Source organism: Centruroides sculpturatus, unplaced genomic scaffold, assembly GCF_000671375.1.
Source record: "Centruroides sculpturatus isolate CEXI.00-Female unplaced genomic scaffold, Cexi_2.0 scaffold973, whole genome shotgun sequence".
NCBI classification, from domain to species: Eukaryota; Metazoa; Arthropoda; class Arachnida; order Scorpiones; family Buthidae; genus Centruroides; species Centruroides sculpturatus.
The window spans coordinates 68,901-84,633 of NW_019385487.1; the positions used below are offsets into that span (position 1 = coordinate 68,901).

The following is a 15,733-nucleotide window of genomic DNA, read 5'->3' on the forward strand; positions in this document are numbered from 1 at the left end:
TCGATTAAATTCTTGTACAAATGAAAGTATTTTCCCGAAGAACCATTCTTTCCGTTCTTGTTCAGCTGTTCCATGCATTTGCATGGGTGAAGTATGTTGAAGCCGAATACTTTTGCAGAAGAACATACAGGACTGAATAAGTAGTACAAGCAGTAGTCTTGCATTCTTCTATTTATAATTGGAAAATTGAATTTTCTTATTCGTAAGAAAAAATCTATTAAAATGATATTGTTACGTTTCTTATTTATTTTTATATTATTGAAAATCTAATACTTATGTGCACTTAAAGGGAGAGGAAAGCTGCTAAAAGTACATCATTGTATACAATGAAAACGGAGATGGATCGAGACACTACGATGATCTTTTAGTGGTATTAGTGGCATAAGATTTAGTGTTTGTATTCCTACTTACTTATTTCTTCAATATCGCGAAGAGCCACGAACTATTGCACACAGGTTCCTTATATAATAACATAATTTTCTTTAGGGTGTCAATATGTATTATGTTTAGGTTGCGTTACTCTGTGTGCAGCACAGATTAATCTTTCCTAAAGTTGATATTATATAAGTGAAAATAATAAATTTATTTACTTGAAACGATAATTACATCCAGTAACGAAACAATTAAACGAATTATCCATTAAACACTACTAAATTGGCTCTTCTATTCACTACCAGGCCGAAAAATTCTTACTGCAATTAACGTCACAAAATACATGAAAGTACTTTTATATGTAATAATATGTCGATAAATTTTACTCGTATTTTATGTTGTTTACTAACTCTTAATGGTAAAATTCTGTTGTCTACCAATTAAGTATTGAATTAAAATTGTTTACATTATTACAGTAATTATCCTGGAGAAGTTATTATATTGGTAAACACCAACGAATGCAAGTGAAGAAGAATGCAAGTGAATGTAAGTTACATCAGATTTTCTGTACGAAGAATAAATTAATATTTCAAAGGAATTTAATGGATGTGGCTTGTTAAATGAAAAATGTTATACTTTCTATCGATTAAGTTCCTGAATACTTAAACATTCATTAAATTAAAATTAATTAGTTCCTGAAAACTGAAGTAGAAATTCTTTTAAAAGATTCACGGAATTTATAAATTATTCATGGATTTTTGAGTTATTTATAAATCCATTATGGTTCCTAACATTTGTTTGTCTTGTTAAACTGCTTGTGGTAATAAATAACGGGTCTTACCATAATCTGATTTCTCTGTTCACAGTAATAAATTCAGTACATCGTTCTAGACTGCATATTTTAATATCAAAAAACACTTACTACAACACCTTTTCTTGCAGTCGACGTTTATTAGAAAACTTCAAACGTTTTCGGTCTTATTAAAAGACCTTTCTCAAGAAAATACGATTAAATAAAGAACAAACACTGTAAATCGAACACTTAATACAAATAACTCTTTTTTGNAAAACAGGTACACTACATGTATCAATTAAAAATTGAATAAATTTAGAGTGAAGATTGTCTAGTGTTCGTGTATTTATACTATATGGTGTTCAAAAAGACAAAAATAATCGCTGACACGGTTTCAAGTAATTAAACAAATTAGACGCCAACACACACGCTCGAGAATTTTTCCCCTTTTATTGACTTTTTTGAGAGGTTCGGGAGGTCTCCAAACGTGTAGATTTGCAAGAAAAAACTTGGAGGGTAAAATTTCACATGATTACAATACGTTTCCGTTTTATATACATAACAAATTGGGAATTAATTATTATGTATTTACAGATTTTTTGACGATTCTGACTCCGGCCAAAACACCAAAACTGCGCGACTCCAACTCCACAACCCTGATTTCTGCTATTTCTTGTAGCAATGCCAAACATAAAAATACAGTTAAGGCTGCGATTATGTAGAGAAAAGAAATGCACGACAAGAACAGGGAAAAACATTTGTAAGGAACGTACCAAATACAATGATTAGCATTAAACCAGAAAAACATATTTCAGGAGCAGTTCGAAAATCCTCGTAATTCGTTTAAACTCGAAAAAACTGAATAATTTATTTAAACCGTATGAATAAACTAAGTAATAACTGTCAAACACAGATCATTTCAATGTAATTCCCTCATTGGTTAACATGATTATATTACATAAGACGTGTATTAGTGCAGTCAGTCATCAGTTTTACACAAAACTTCATATCTCGTATGGAGTCGAACTTAATGTTTAATTCGTTATTAGCAGTTTCAATTTTTTTGCCATTTTATAATATATATAAAAATATTCTAAAAAGAATCGATGGAGTCAGATAATCTATTTTTTTATTATTATTACCGTACTGTACTAATCTTTAGTACACGGAAAACTACTAGTTTTCCATTCGTTTCTGACCTTTGGAGGCTTAATAAGTCCCGAGTCCGTAGACTGGTATAAAAAATTAAAAAAGGTAAACAGNAATATTTCTGAAAAGATTATTTTATTAAAATAATATTAATTAGAAACAGGATTATTTTAACGTTTTAAAGATAATGCATTTTTTTTCTAATAAATAAAATTATAAAAATGAAATTTACAGATGTCCAGCGCACAAACTTATTTATATATATAAAAACAAACGGTTGAAATATATTCTTTATACGTCACTTAATATAAAACTATTAACAGCTTTACCACAACCCGCTTTCCATCATATCGCAATCAAATGACCCGCCACCAGAATGCCTTTAATGTTCTCACCCCAGTATCCTATAAAACGGTTTGTAAGGGCTCGCTATATTCAGAATTTTTAATGTACAGTATTTCATTTTTGGCGTATTTGAACGCTAAGCATATTTGTAAGTTATTAATTTAAAAAAAACAACCTTGTTTTAACCATTTTATTTGCAATAAGTTTTATGTTTTCTTTCAAACTTGTTTGACCATATAAATTCAACTTTTTCCCTCTTGTAGGCATTAAAAATATTTTTTTCACGAATTTTACTATTATTAACTACCATGGGTTTGGTTTTATGGGATTAGGCAACACAACTTGAAGTCAGTCTGCTAACAGGGGTGTTTCCCGGAATAACTATTATATGCAAAACTTGAGAACTAATTGAGAACTAAATCATTTAAGAGTTTGCTTCTTGAACAAGACTTAATAAAGATTTTACTCGTTATTGTCATTTGCAATACTTTAAGAGACTCATGTCTACCCTCAAAATTTTACCTTTTTTGCCATTCTACGGTGATTAATAATATAAAAGTTATTTTTTAATGTTATTACATCTCATAACAGATAGCGTCACACACAATTTTTCTAATGTGAGGATAGTTAATAGTATTTATTTTTTTATTTTAACATCTCAGAACAGAAAACAAAGAAATTAAACAAGTTGAAAAAAACACAAGTTAAAATTCCAGAAAAAATTTTAAAAATATTATATAAAGGACTTAATTTTAATGGCTCAAACAAATGGGAAGTGTTAAATATACTACCAAATTCAGATAGAATATGTAACGATTTTCCAGGAAAAGAATTAAATATCATGAAAACAAAACTTGGTATAAGACTTTAAAACGTATTACTAAATTACAACTGGAAAAAATTAATAAAAAAGAAAAATTATTTATTTTGAATGAAGAAAACGAACTCATATCAAAGTTAAATATTCAGCTAAAAACCCACAAAATATGTGAAAAGGTCACCTATATAAGTAATTATTTTCGAATCGAAGAAGATTATTATACACAACAAGACGAAATAAGTATGTGATCTGTAATAGGACCGAAATTAGCAGAATTAATAATGATAGAAATATATGAAAGAATTAGTGAGATTAAAGGGATAAAGTTTTATAAAAGATATGTTGATGATATTCCGATAATATATAATGAAATAGAAACTACTATAAAAGAAATTAATAAACAAATAAATAATATACATAAAGCATTAAAATTTCAAATAGAAGAAGAAACAAAATTGATCAAGAATTAAGTTAATTAGATATTATTATAAACAGAATAAAAAACAGTTTAGAATTTAGACCTTTTAAAAAACCTGGTTCAATAAAAACAACTATAAAGTACCATTCTAATATACCATTACATGTCAAAAAATATATATTTAAAATGGAATATCACAAAATAAAACATAGAACAAGCCAAAAAGCGTATATACATAAAGAATTAGCAGAGTTAAGGAAAAAATTTCTTCTAGAAGGATATCCACAAAGTTTATTAAATACATGGGAAAATAAAATAAACTACCCAAAAACAAGAAATAAAGATAAGCAAAAACCTCGAGAATGTAATAAGGTAACTAACATCATTTCTGATTCAAAGAATTACTAACGAATCTAATTGAAAAATACTTGTTATCTTCTATTGTTTCTCGGTATGCGAAGAAAGACCAATCTATACTACTTTACAGAAAGTAAACGGAATGTAAAAAGTACCTTTTGAATGAGCCGCATTAAAACGGAAGGCTTTCTTCATGTAAAATACACAAAAAAAGATACAAAAAAACGCGAAGGTATAAAGAATGTTTTCATTAACATGAAAACTAATAATTACTCTATTAAATAACCAGAAAAATATCAAAATCGATCATTAGTTACGTGAAATTGTGAACTATTTTATATATGTATATTTATATTTTAGTTGGCTGAAAAGAGGTCTACATGGGCCCGAAACGTGTACAAAAAAAACAGGTACACTACATGTATCAATTAAAAATTGAATAAATTTAGAGTGAAGATTGTCTAGTGTTCGTGTATTTATACTATATGGTGTTCAAAAGGACAAAAATAATCACTGACACGTTTTCAAGAAATTAAACAAATTAGACGCCAACACGCGCGAGAATTTTTCCCCTTTTATTGACTTTTTTGAGAGGTTCGGGAGGTCTCCAAACTGCAAGAAAAAACTTAGAGGGTAAAATTTCACATGATTACAATACTTTTCCGTTTTATATACATAACAAATTGGGAAGTAATTATTATGTTTATTGTGTACAGGCACAATGAACTGACGTTTTTCTCAACACTGGGCTAGTTGAATAGATGTTCTCGATACTTCCCAATGAGTGAAGAATAAAAACAAAAGAAAAAGAAAACTTTTTTTGTCAAATTATTTTAAAGTTTATGCGAATTTTGTTGAAGCATATCTTTGGTTAAATGCACTCAAATTCATATTACAAGTGTTAATGCCAGATTATTATTGTCTTTGAGTAATGAAGATGTATAAAGAGAATGCCACTCTAGCTTCGATGATTCTTGTATTCTTTTCTACATGTATTTCTCTACAATTTAGCATCTTAAAAAGAAGAAAGTTGAGTTTGCATTACTCGAAATATGGTTACGAAGAAGAATACAAAATTGCAAACCGTATAGAAATGAGTTTAGTTGCATATTTAAGTCTGGCCTTTTTTGCTTCGTTGGTATTGTCTTTAATGGCCTCTTTTTCGATGTACTCGTCAATAAAAAATCTGGACGGAAGTGATTTTGAAGCCGTTTCATGTTTTGTTAACGGAGCAGTATTCTATCTGTATGCACTTGGACACATTCTATGTCTTCTGCTATATTTCGGCTTATGTATATTTGTTTGGTCGAAGAGATTGGCGAATTTATCCGAAGAATTAAAAAAGACAAAGGTTACAATGGGCATGTTGGCAAACGGTTACAAATCATTATGAACAAACACACAGAATTATGGGAAGTTTACCAAATGTTAAGCGAAACATTTTACTGGCTGATTCCATTAATTTATACTTCTTTCCTTTATTTCAATTGTTTCCTTACTTATGGAGCTATTTTTGGACACATTGACTTTAACGTCATTATTTTTATTATTATTATTTTTTATATGATGGTTAAAAATAAAAAAAGCTTAAGAAAATGATGTGTTTATACACTTAATTATTATTTAATTATCTTTTTACTTAGTAATTTATTAGTTCATATTCTAATTAAACAAAACTCCAAATTTGATTAAAATATTCAAATTACAGGAATAGAGAAATGATAGTAAAACAGACCACACCATCAATATTGATGACAAAAAAGTGATTAGTATAAATACCGTTCACTTCGTATAATTAAACACGTCATCAGTAAATGACCTTGTTATGAAGCAAGATTTTGAACAAATTTTCTGTTATTAAATGAAACAGTGTTATAATTGTAAAATAAATAAACCCTTCGAAGAATATAGTATAAATAATCATTCTAAAGATAGTCATTGCTATTGGTGTAAAGCTTGTATCAGTAAATACTTTAAAAGTTATTATGAAAAGAACAAAGCTGAATTAATAAAATGTGAATGTGGTAAAAAATTTTTTAAATTACACTTAGAAGATCATATGAAAACTAATATTCATAGAAGGCGATTAAATAAAATTAAAAAGTGTAGTGATTGTAAGGAAGAAAAATCTTTTAGATGAATTTCGTAAAAACAAAAGTAATACAGATGGATATGGTTATATTTGTAAGACGTGTTCGAAAGCGAAAATTTATTGAATGTTTTTTTCCCCCTATTAAATGGAGCAAATATTTCAATCACAAACTCTTCGTCAAGTACATCAATATTGTAGAGATAATAATATAAGAGGATATTCAAGATTAAGGAAAGCAGACCTAATTGATTTTATTATAAATTATGGACAATCACAAAATAATAAAAATTATAGACAAAGAGAAACTATTCAACAGCTGCGTCAACTTTGTAGAGATAATAATCTTAGAGGTTATTCAAGATTAGGGAAAGCAGACTTGATTGATTTTATAGAGAGATATAAATTTAGTAATATATTTAACTTTCATGATGATGTTATAATAAATTCAAGACAACCAAGAGAAAAAAATATAATTAGTATTATATTTAACTTTCGTGAGGATATTTTTTCAAAACCAAGAAAAGAAAGAGAAAAGCAAATAAAATGTGGCATCTGTAATCATTACTATAAACCAACCTATGAAAATCTCCACATTGAAAAAAGAGAACATAAGAATGCATTATACAATGGTGAACCTATCCAAGAGATTGAGACAGCATTCGAATCAAGATTAAAAACGTATTCGATTAGGAATATGTCTGATCATATCATACCAAGAGAATTTTTAGAAGATGTTAGAGATATAGTTATTGAAAAGATATCAGAGATACTGTAAACAATGAACTTGAAAGTAAATTTCAAATTTTTCTGTGTCAAAGAGAAAATGAGAACAAGGGCTTTTTATTTATAATTGGAAATGAGATTATTTTAGAATCAACAGATTTGAATGCTTTTTATAATAGAGTAATTGATAAACTAATAAGAGAGATGGATGAATTTGAAGCAAAAGGATCTGGATGGTCTTTAATAGAAATATATAATTTAGAGCTAAGAATTAATAAATATGTTCCATTTACAGGATCATCTTACATTGAATTACCAAAAACAATCAGAGACAAGAAAGCTGTATTGAATATTAAGAATAAAGATCAAGAATGTTTTGCTTATTGCATCGCTGCATATTTAAATCCAGTAGGAAGAAACAATGGTCGAGTTAGTAATTACTGTATAACATTGATGAAATTAAAGAAAAACTTAAAGGAATCAAATCACCTATTGCTTTATCTGATATAGGTAAATGTGAAAAAAATTGAATATATCAGTGAATGTTTATACTTTAATGGGCTGTCTAAAAATAAAGAAGAAGAGAAAAAAGAAATAAATTATGAAATTTATCCTATAAGAATAACAGAAAATAAACTAAATAAGCATGTATATTTATTATATTTTAAAAATGAAGAAAATTTACATTACTGTTTGATAAAGAATCTTTCTAGATTAGTTAGAGCACAAATCACAAAGCATGAAAGAAAGATTTATATATGTGAATAGTGTCTAACATACTATAAATTCAGTAGAACAATTAATGAATCATGAAACTGATTGTAAAGAAAAAAAGATGGGGAAGATACAAACTATTGGAGGAACTATTTTATTTGAAAACTTAAAAAATTCATTGAGGATACCATTTGTGATATATGCTGACTTTGAGTGTTTAACTAAGAAAATAGACTCATGTTAACCAGATCCATCTAAGTCTTATACAGAGAAATATCAAAAACATGAACCAATGAGTTTTTCTTATTACATAAAGTATGTACATGGAGAATATAAGGAACCAGTTATATACAGAGGGCCTGATGTAGTAAAAAAGTTTGTAGAGATGTTAAAAAATGAAGTTGAGGAAATTGAAAAGATATATAAAGACATTAAGCCAATAAATATGACTGTAGAAGATGAAAAACATTATAAAAATACTAATATCTGTCATATATGTGGTAAGGAGATAAAAGAAGATAAAGTTAAAGATCATGATCATTTGACAGGCANAATGAAGTTGAGGAAATTGAAAAGATATATAAAGACATTAAGCCAATAAATATGACTGTAGAAGATGAAAAACATTATAAAAATACTAATATCTGTCATATATGTGGTAAGGAGATAAAAGAAGATAAAGTTAAAGATCATGATCATTTGACAGGCAGGTATAGGGGTCCTGCTCATAACCGATGTAATTTAAATTATCAAAACCCTAAGTTTATACCAGTATTCATTCATAATCTAACTGGATATGATGCTCATTTATTTGTCAAAGAACTTAAATATGATGAACAGAAAATTGATTTGATACCAAACAATGAGGAGAGATATATCTCATTTACTAAGAAAATTGGTAAAATGAAACTAAGGTTTATAGATTCATTTAGATTTATGGCTAGTAGTATTGATAAACTCTCCAGTAATTTGAAAAAAGAACAGTTTAGAGAAACATTTAAGTTTTTTCCTAATCACCTATTAGATTTAGTTATAAGAAAAGGTGTTTATCCTTATGACTATATGGATTCGTGGAAGAAATGTGAAATGGATAAACTTCCTCCAAAACAAGAATTCTATAGTATATTAGTAGTAGTGGTTTGACACATACTGATCACAAAATTAATTTCAGATGTCAATTAAATTAAAATTTCAAATAAAAATTTGTTAAATAGAATTATTTCAGACGTTGATTAAATTAAAATTTCAAATAAAAATTTGTTGAATAGAATTATTTCAGACNTATTTTTTTTATATAATGTACACTACAATACAATCAGTTAAAATGGCGGTCGAAAACGGACAAGCTTGTTTACTCTTCCTATAACTTAGAGATGACGTAAAGAGATTTTACAATTCAAAATGGCAGTTGAAAACAAACAAGCATGTTTTCTCTTCCTATGACATCACTTTCAAAGTGGCGGTTGAAAACAAACAAGCATGTCCTCTCTTCCTATAACGCCAATTCAAAATGGCAGTTGAAAATGGACAAGCTTGTCCTCTCTTCCTCTGACATAGAGATGTGACGTAAAGAGATTTCACAATTCAAAATGGTAGTTGAAAACGAACAAGCTTGTCCTCTCTTCCTCTGACGTAGAGATGTGACGTAGAGGGATTTCACAATTCAAAATGGTGGTTGAAAACGGACAAGTATGTCCTCTCTTCCTGTGAGGTAGAGCGATTTCACAATCATGACTGTTGGAAAAAAGATTTATACTCAGGAAACATTTAATTCTGATGTTAAAAATGAAAAAAGAATTCACTTATAATTTTCATTAAGCTCATATAGTAGTTGTCCTAATTCTTAAGTTCATATAGAAGAAATAAATTGACTAGAGTCACCTGAATATGATTGTCCCTGTAACGTTTTCAAGAGTTCTTCCAGTTGTTCTTTCAATATAAGTTTATAAATTGTCTTACTTTATCTTTAGACATCTATAAATTCACCTTCTTACATAGTTTCTAATCATTAAATTAAAATTAGCACTCATACTGACTGTATTCACTGAACTGAAACAGAAACAGATATTTCAACATTATGTAGTAATAATTATTAGTCATCGGTAAATGACGTCAACTTTCTCTACGTTCTTATCAACTTAACTTTTTTTATGAAGCAAGATATTAAACAAATTTTTTTCATTATTAAATGAAGCAGTGTAAACGTTGTAAAATAAATAAACTCTTTGAAGAATATAGTAAAGATAATAATTCTAAAGATGGATATTTTTTATGGTGTGAAGGTTGTACTAGCGAATACTATAAAAATCATTATATTAAAACCAAAGATATAAAACAAGAATTAATAGAATGTGGATGTGGTTAAAAAATTTCTAAATCATACTTAGAGAAGCATATGAAAACTGATACTCATAGAAGGCGATTAAATAAAATTAAAAAGTGTAGTGATTGTAAGGAAGAAAAATCTTTAGATGAATTTCATAAAAATAAAAGAAATACTGATGGATATGCTTATATTTGTAAAACGTGTTTATTATCGAAAAAATATTGAATGTTTTTTTTTTCCTCCTAATAAATGGAGCGATCTCAAACTATTCGACAGCTGCGTCAATTTTGTAGAGATAATAATTCTAGAGGTTATTCAAGATTAAGGAAAGCAGACTTAATCCATTTTATTATAAATTATGGACAATCACAAACTAATAAAAATTATAGAAAAAGAGAAACTATTCAACAGCTGCGTCAGTTTTGTAGAAATAATAAACTTAGAGGTTATTCAAGATTAAGGAAAGCAAACTTAATTCATTTTATTATAAATTATGGACAATCACAAACTAATAAAAATTATAGACAAAGAGAAACTATTCAACAGCTGCGTCAGTTTTGTAGAAATAATAATCTTAGAGGTTATTCAAGATTAAGGAAAGCAGACTTAATTGATTTTATAGAGATATAAATTTAGTAATATATTTAACTTTCATGAAGATGTTATAACAAAACCAAGACAGGCAAGAGAAAAAAATATATTTAGTAACTTTCATAAAGATATTTTTTAGAACCAAGAGAACCTAGAATAAAAAAAATAAAATGTGATATCTGTAATCATTACTATCATCCAACATATAAGAATCTTCACATTAAAAAAAAAGAACATATCAATGCATTATACAATAGTGACCCTATCCAAGAAATTGAGACAGCATTCGAATCAAGATTAAAAACATATTCAATTAGGAATGAGACTAATCTTAAGAATAAAGATCAAGAATGTTTTGCTTATTGCATCGCTGCATATTTAAATCCAGTAGGAAAAAACAATCATAATCCTGGTCGAGTTAGTAATTATAACATTGATGAAATTAAAGAAAAACTTAAAGGAATTAAATCACCTATTGTTCTATCTGATATAGGTAAATGTGAAAAAAATTGAATATATCAGTAAATGTTTATACTTTTAATGGGCTGTCTATAAAAGAAAACAGAAGAGAAAAAAAGAAAAGAATTATGAAATATATCCTATAAGAATAACAGAAAATAAACTGAGTAAGCATGTAAATTTATTATATTTTAAAAATGAAGAAAATTCACATTACTGTTTGATAAAAGATCTATCTAGATTAGTCAGATCACAAATAACAAAGCATACAGAAAAGATTTATGTATGTGAAAGATGTCTAACATCCTTTAATTCAGCAGAAAAATTAACGAATCATGAAACTGATTGTAAAGAAAAAAAATGGGAAAAATACAAACTATTGGAGGAACTATTTTATTTGAAAACTTAAAAAATTCATTGAGGATACCATTTGTAATATATGCTGACTTTGAGTGTTTAACTAAGAATATGGAAACATGTCAACCAGATTCATTTGTCTTATACAATGAAATATCAACATCATGAACGAATGAGTTTTCTTATTACATAAAGTATGTACATGGAGAATATAAGGAACCAGTTACATACAGAGGGTCTGATGTAGTAAAAAAGTTTGTAGAGATGTTGAAAAATGAAGTTGAAGAAATTGAAAAAATATAGAAAGACATTAAACCAATAAATATGACTGTAGAAAATGAAAAACATTTTCGAAATACTAATATCTGCCATATATGTGGTAAGGAGATAAAAGAAGATAAAGTTAAAGATCATGATCATTTGACAGGCAGGTATAGGGGCCTGCCCATAACCAATGTAATTTAAATTATCAAAACCCGAAGTTTATACTAGTATTCATTCATAATCTTACTGGATATGATGCTCATTTATTTGTCAAAGAACTTGGATATGATACAGAGCCAATTAGTTTGATACCGAACAATGAGAAGAGATATATATCATTTACTAAGAAAATTGGTAAAATAAAACTAAGGTTTATATTGATAGATTCACTTAGATTTATGGCTAGTAGTGTTGATAAACTCTCCAGTAATTTTAAAAAAAAAGTTTAGAAAAACATCTAAGTTTTTTCCTAATCACCTATTTGATTTAGTTATAAGAAAAAGTGTTTATCCTTATAACTATATGCAGCGCTGTCCAACTTATCATAGCACGCGGGCCATACTTTCTTCACCAAACATTTCGGGGGCCAAGAAGGTCGATAAATGAAAAAGGATTGCTGCTGTATTCAGCCAGGTTAAGTGAAATTACGCAAACTAAATATTACCTACTTTAAATTAAAATTAGATTAAAATTTTCACATAGTAAAATAATTTTAATATTAATAATAATAATAATAATTTAGTACCATAAATTTATTCATAGTAAAATGTGCTCGCGGGCAGTAAAAATTATTTGGCTGGCCGTATACGGCCCGCGGGCCGCCAGTTGGACAGCCCTGACTATATGGATTCGTTGGAGAAATGTGAAATGGATAAACTTCCTCCAAAACAAGAATTCTATAGTATATTAAATAAATGTGATATATCAGATAAAGATTATGAACATGCTCAAAACGTATGGGAAGCACTTAAGATTAGTAATACGGGAGAATATTTAGATCTATATGTGAAAACAGATGTTTTGATACTAGCAGACATCTTTAAGAATTTTAGAGATGTATGCTTTAAAACTTATAAATTAGACCCAGCATGGTATTATACAGCACCTGGATTATCATGGGAAGCAATGTTGAAGATGACTGATGTATATTCAACATCACGTCCCCAACACACTGCTTTGGCCCCTGCTTTGGATAAACAGGAGGCTCAAATCAGGCTCCGTTTGAGTCAATCGGCTAATCGTTGAGTCATTCTTGACCTCGGCTTGGAGTCATCCGATCAATGCAGATCGGGCGGGCACGTCAGACAAGATGTGCTCTTCTTGACTGCATTGTGAGGGTATCACTCCTGGGAAACCCTGGTGTGACAGTCTATGGGAGTCTCCCATGTGACGGCATCCCCTTGTTGGGCCCCATGGTGGGTGGGGTCACTAGGAGCTGAACTTTTTTGAACAATATGGATTCTAAAAATTTAAAACTCCAACATAGTACAGAACAACAAATACCGAATGGCAGAAAACTTTTTAGCGAGCCTGCATACTTGATAATACATGCTACAGGAGATAAACCACTTTCCAAATGCTCTCCTTTTTTGATTCAAAAGCTATTTGAATCCACTATTGGGCAGCTGAAAAAATACAAAAGTTGAGGTCTGGGGATTTACTTATAGAGACAGCGTCACCTAAACAATCAGCAAGGCTTTTGGCAACAAAAAGTCTTGGAGAAATGGGAGTTCTGGTCACACCACACCGAAATCTAAACTCATCACGTGGTGTGATATCTGAGTCAGACTTGATGTCAGCAGACGAATCAGATATATTGACGGTCCTTTCAGATCAAGGTGTCACTAATGTCCAACGCATCTCTATTCGTCGAGACGAAAGTGTGATACCTACTAAACACCTAATTCTGTCATTTAACGAGCCATCATTGCCATCTGTAATTACAGCAGGATATCTGCGTTGCCCAGTTCGACCATACATTCCAAACCCGCTGCGTGCTGCTTCAAATGCCAGCAGTTTAGACATTCACAGGCATCTTGCCGTGGCAAGAATGTATGTGCACAGTGTGGGGATGAAGATCACGAGAGTACCGAGTGTACCTGTACCCCATGCTGTGTTCACTGCAAAGATTTACATCCTTCCTACTTCTGAAAATGCCCTGCATGGCAGAAGGAGAAAGAGATTCAGCGCGTGAAAACAGTTAACAATCTACTTTACCCAGAGGCACGACGCGTAGTAACTTTAAATGCACCAGTGAAACAGAAGTCATTTGCTGCTGTTCTGAAATCCACAAAGACATGTGGAGTTCAAACAGACATTTCTGTTTCACCAAATGAATCTCTAACTCGCCATCAAAAATGTCTGCTCATACCAACTACCCAAACAGCAGAAAAAGAGAGCAAAAAGACCAAAACACCCCTACCTAAAACAGGAGTAATAACAAGGAACATGGGTTCTAAGAAAGCTGCTAAGAACCCGCTCAACAAACAAAAATTAAAAGCAGCCATCTCCAAATCTAAGAAATCAGAGGCTCAGTCTCTGAGAGAGTTCTCTGACTTCTCTGACAAAGAGACTAATAAGGAGGTGACTCCACCAACTTCACCTCCAAAAGGCAAATCAGCCGTAAAACTAAAGAGGGATACCTTCACAAAGAATGCTGCCTCAAACACATAATGGATTATAAAATAATCCAATGGAACTGTCGTAGTTTTCGCAACAACTTCTCTGACATTAAACACTTGACATCATCTACCCCATCTCTTTGCGTGGCACTCCAGGAAACTCATCTAAAACCTGGAGAAAATATTTCTTTAAGAGGATTTGATCTCTACCGCAAGAATGATGATAGCCACAACCATGCCAGTGGAGGTGTGGCTATTCTGATTTTGAATCACATTCCATCATTACCAGTACAAATAACAACAGAGCTGCAGCAGTCAAAATTTCAATTGGCGTAACTGTCAGATTTTGTTCTATATACTTGCAACCAGATGTCAGAGTAAATGAGAATGAACTGGATGCTCTGGTTGAACAGCTGCCAACACCATTCCTTTTACTTGGTGATTTTAATGGCCACAATCCTATGTGGGGGAGTCCCGACATCAATCGTTGAGGCAGAGCCATTGAGAGATTTATAGGTAATTATCAACTGTATCTATTTAATACTGGAGAAGTGACATACTTCCATGCCCCATCAATAACGTTCACTGCCATTGATCTCTCATTAGCAACTCCGAATCTGTTTTCAGCATTTACATGGGAGGTTGGATCTAATCCACTCTCTAGTGACCACTTCCCAATATTTCTAAAATACCGAGGCAGAGAAAGCTGTGAAACAGCCCCGTCCACCACGCTGGAAACTGGAAACAGCAGATTGGCCTTCATTTTCTTCTTTGGCTAACGTCACTGAGGAAACGGTCAATACTGCTGATATCAATGATGCAGTTGAAGTTGTCACTTTGTGTATTATTCACGCAGCTGAGAAAACAATGGGACAGACATCAACAAGATACCCAAAGCATCCGAAACCATGGTGGAACTAGAATTGCGAGGCAGCATTTAAAGCACAAAAGAAAGCTTGGGGGAATTTCAGAAGGTACCCCACTACAAATAATTTGATTGCTTTCCAAAAAGCAAAGGCAAATGCCAGAAGAATAAGAAGGCAAAGCCAAAGGGATTCTTGGAGAAAGTATGTTTCTAGCATAAGATCATCCACTAGCTCAAAAGCAGTCTGGGATAAAATTCATAAAATTAATGGGAAATATGCTTCTTACTCTCTGTCCATGCTGGAAAATAATGGCACAATAATCAGCGATATACAGGGTATCGCTGATTTGTTAAGTGAAACATTTTCTACTTCATCCAGCAATACTATGTATCCAAGAAATTTTCAGGCTTATAAAGCCCAAAGTGAAAAACAATATTTAAACTTTCACACTTCATATAATGAGAAA

The 15,733-nt window shown here is 30.4% G+C and overlaps 1 long non-coding RNA gene across 1 annotated transcript; it reads right to left on the minus strand.

Moving 5' to 3' along the window:
- Positions 1 to 9,076: 9,076 nt before the first annotated feature.
- On the minus strand, positions 9,077 to 9,850 carry LOC111639442. Its single transcript, XR_002759068.1, has 2 exons — positions 9,665 to 9,850; positions 9,077 to 9,517 (listed from the first exon to the last, which is right to left on the minus strand). It is a non-coding gene; the product is annotated as an uncharacterized LOC111639442 (long non-coding RNA).
- Between the last annotated feature and the right edge of the window lie 5,883 nt (positions 9,851 to 15,733).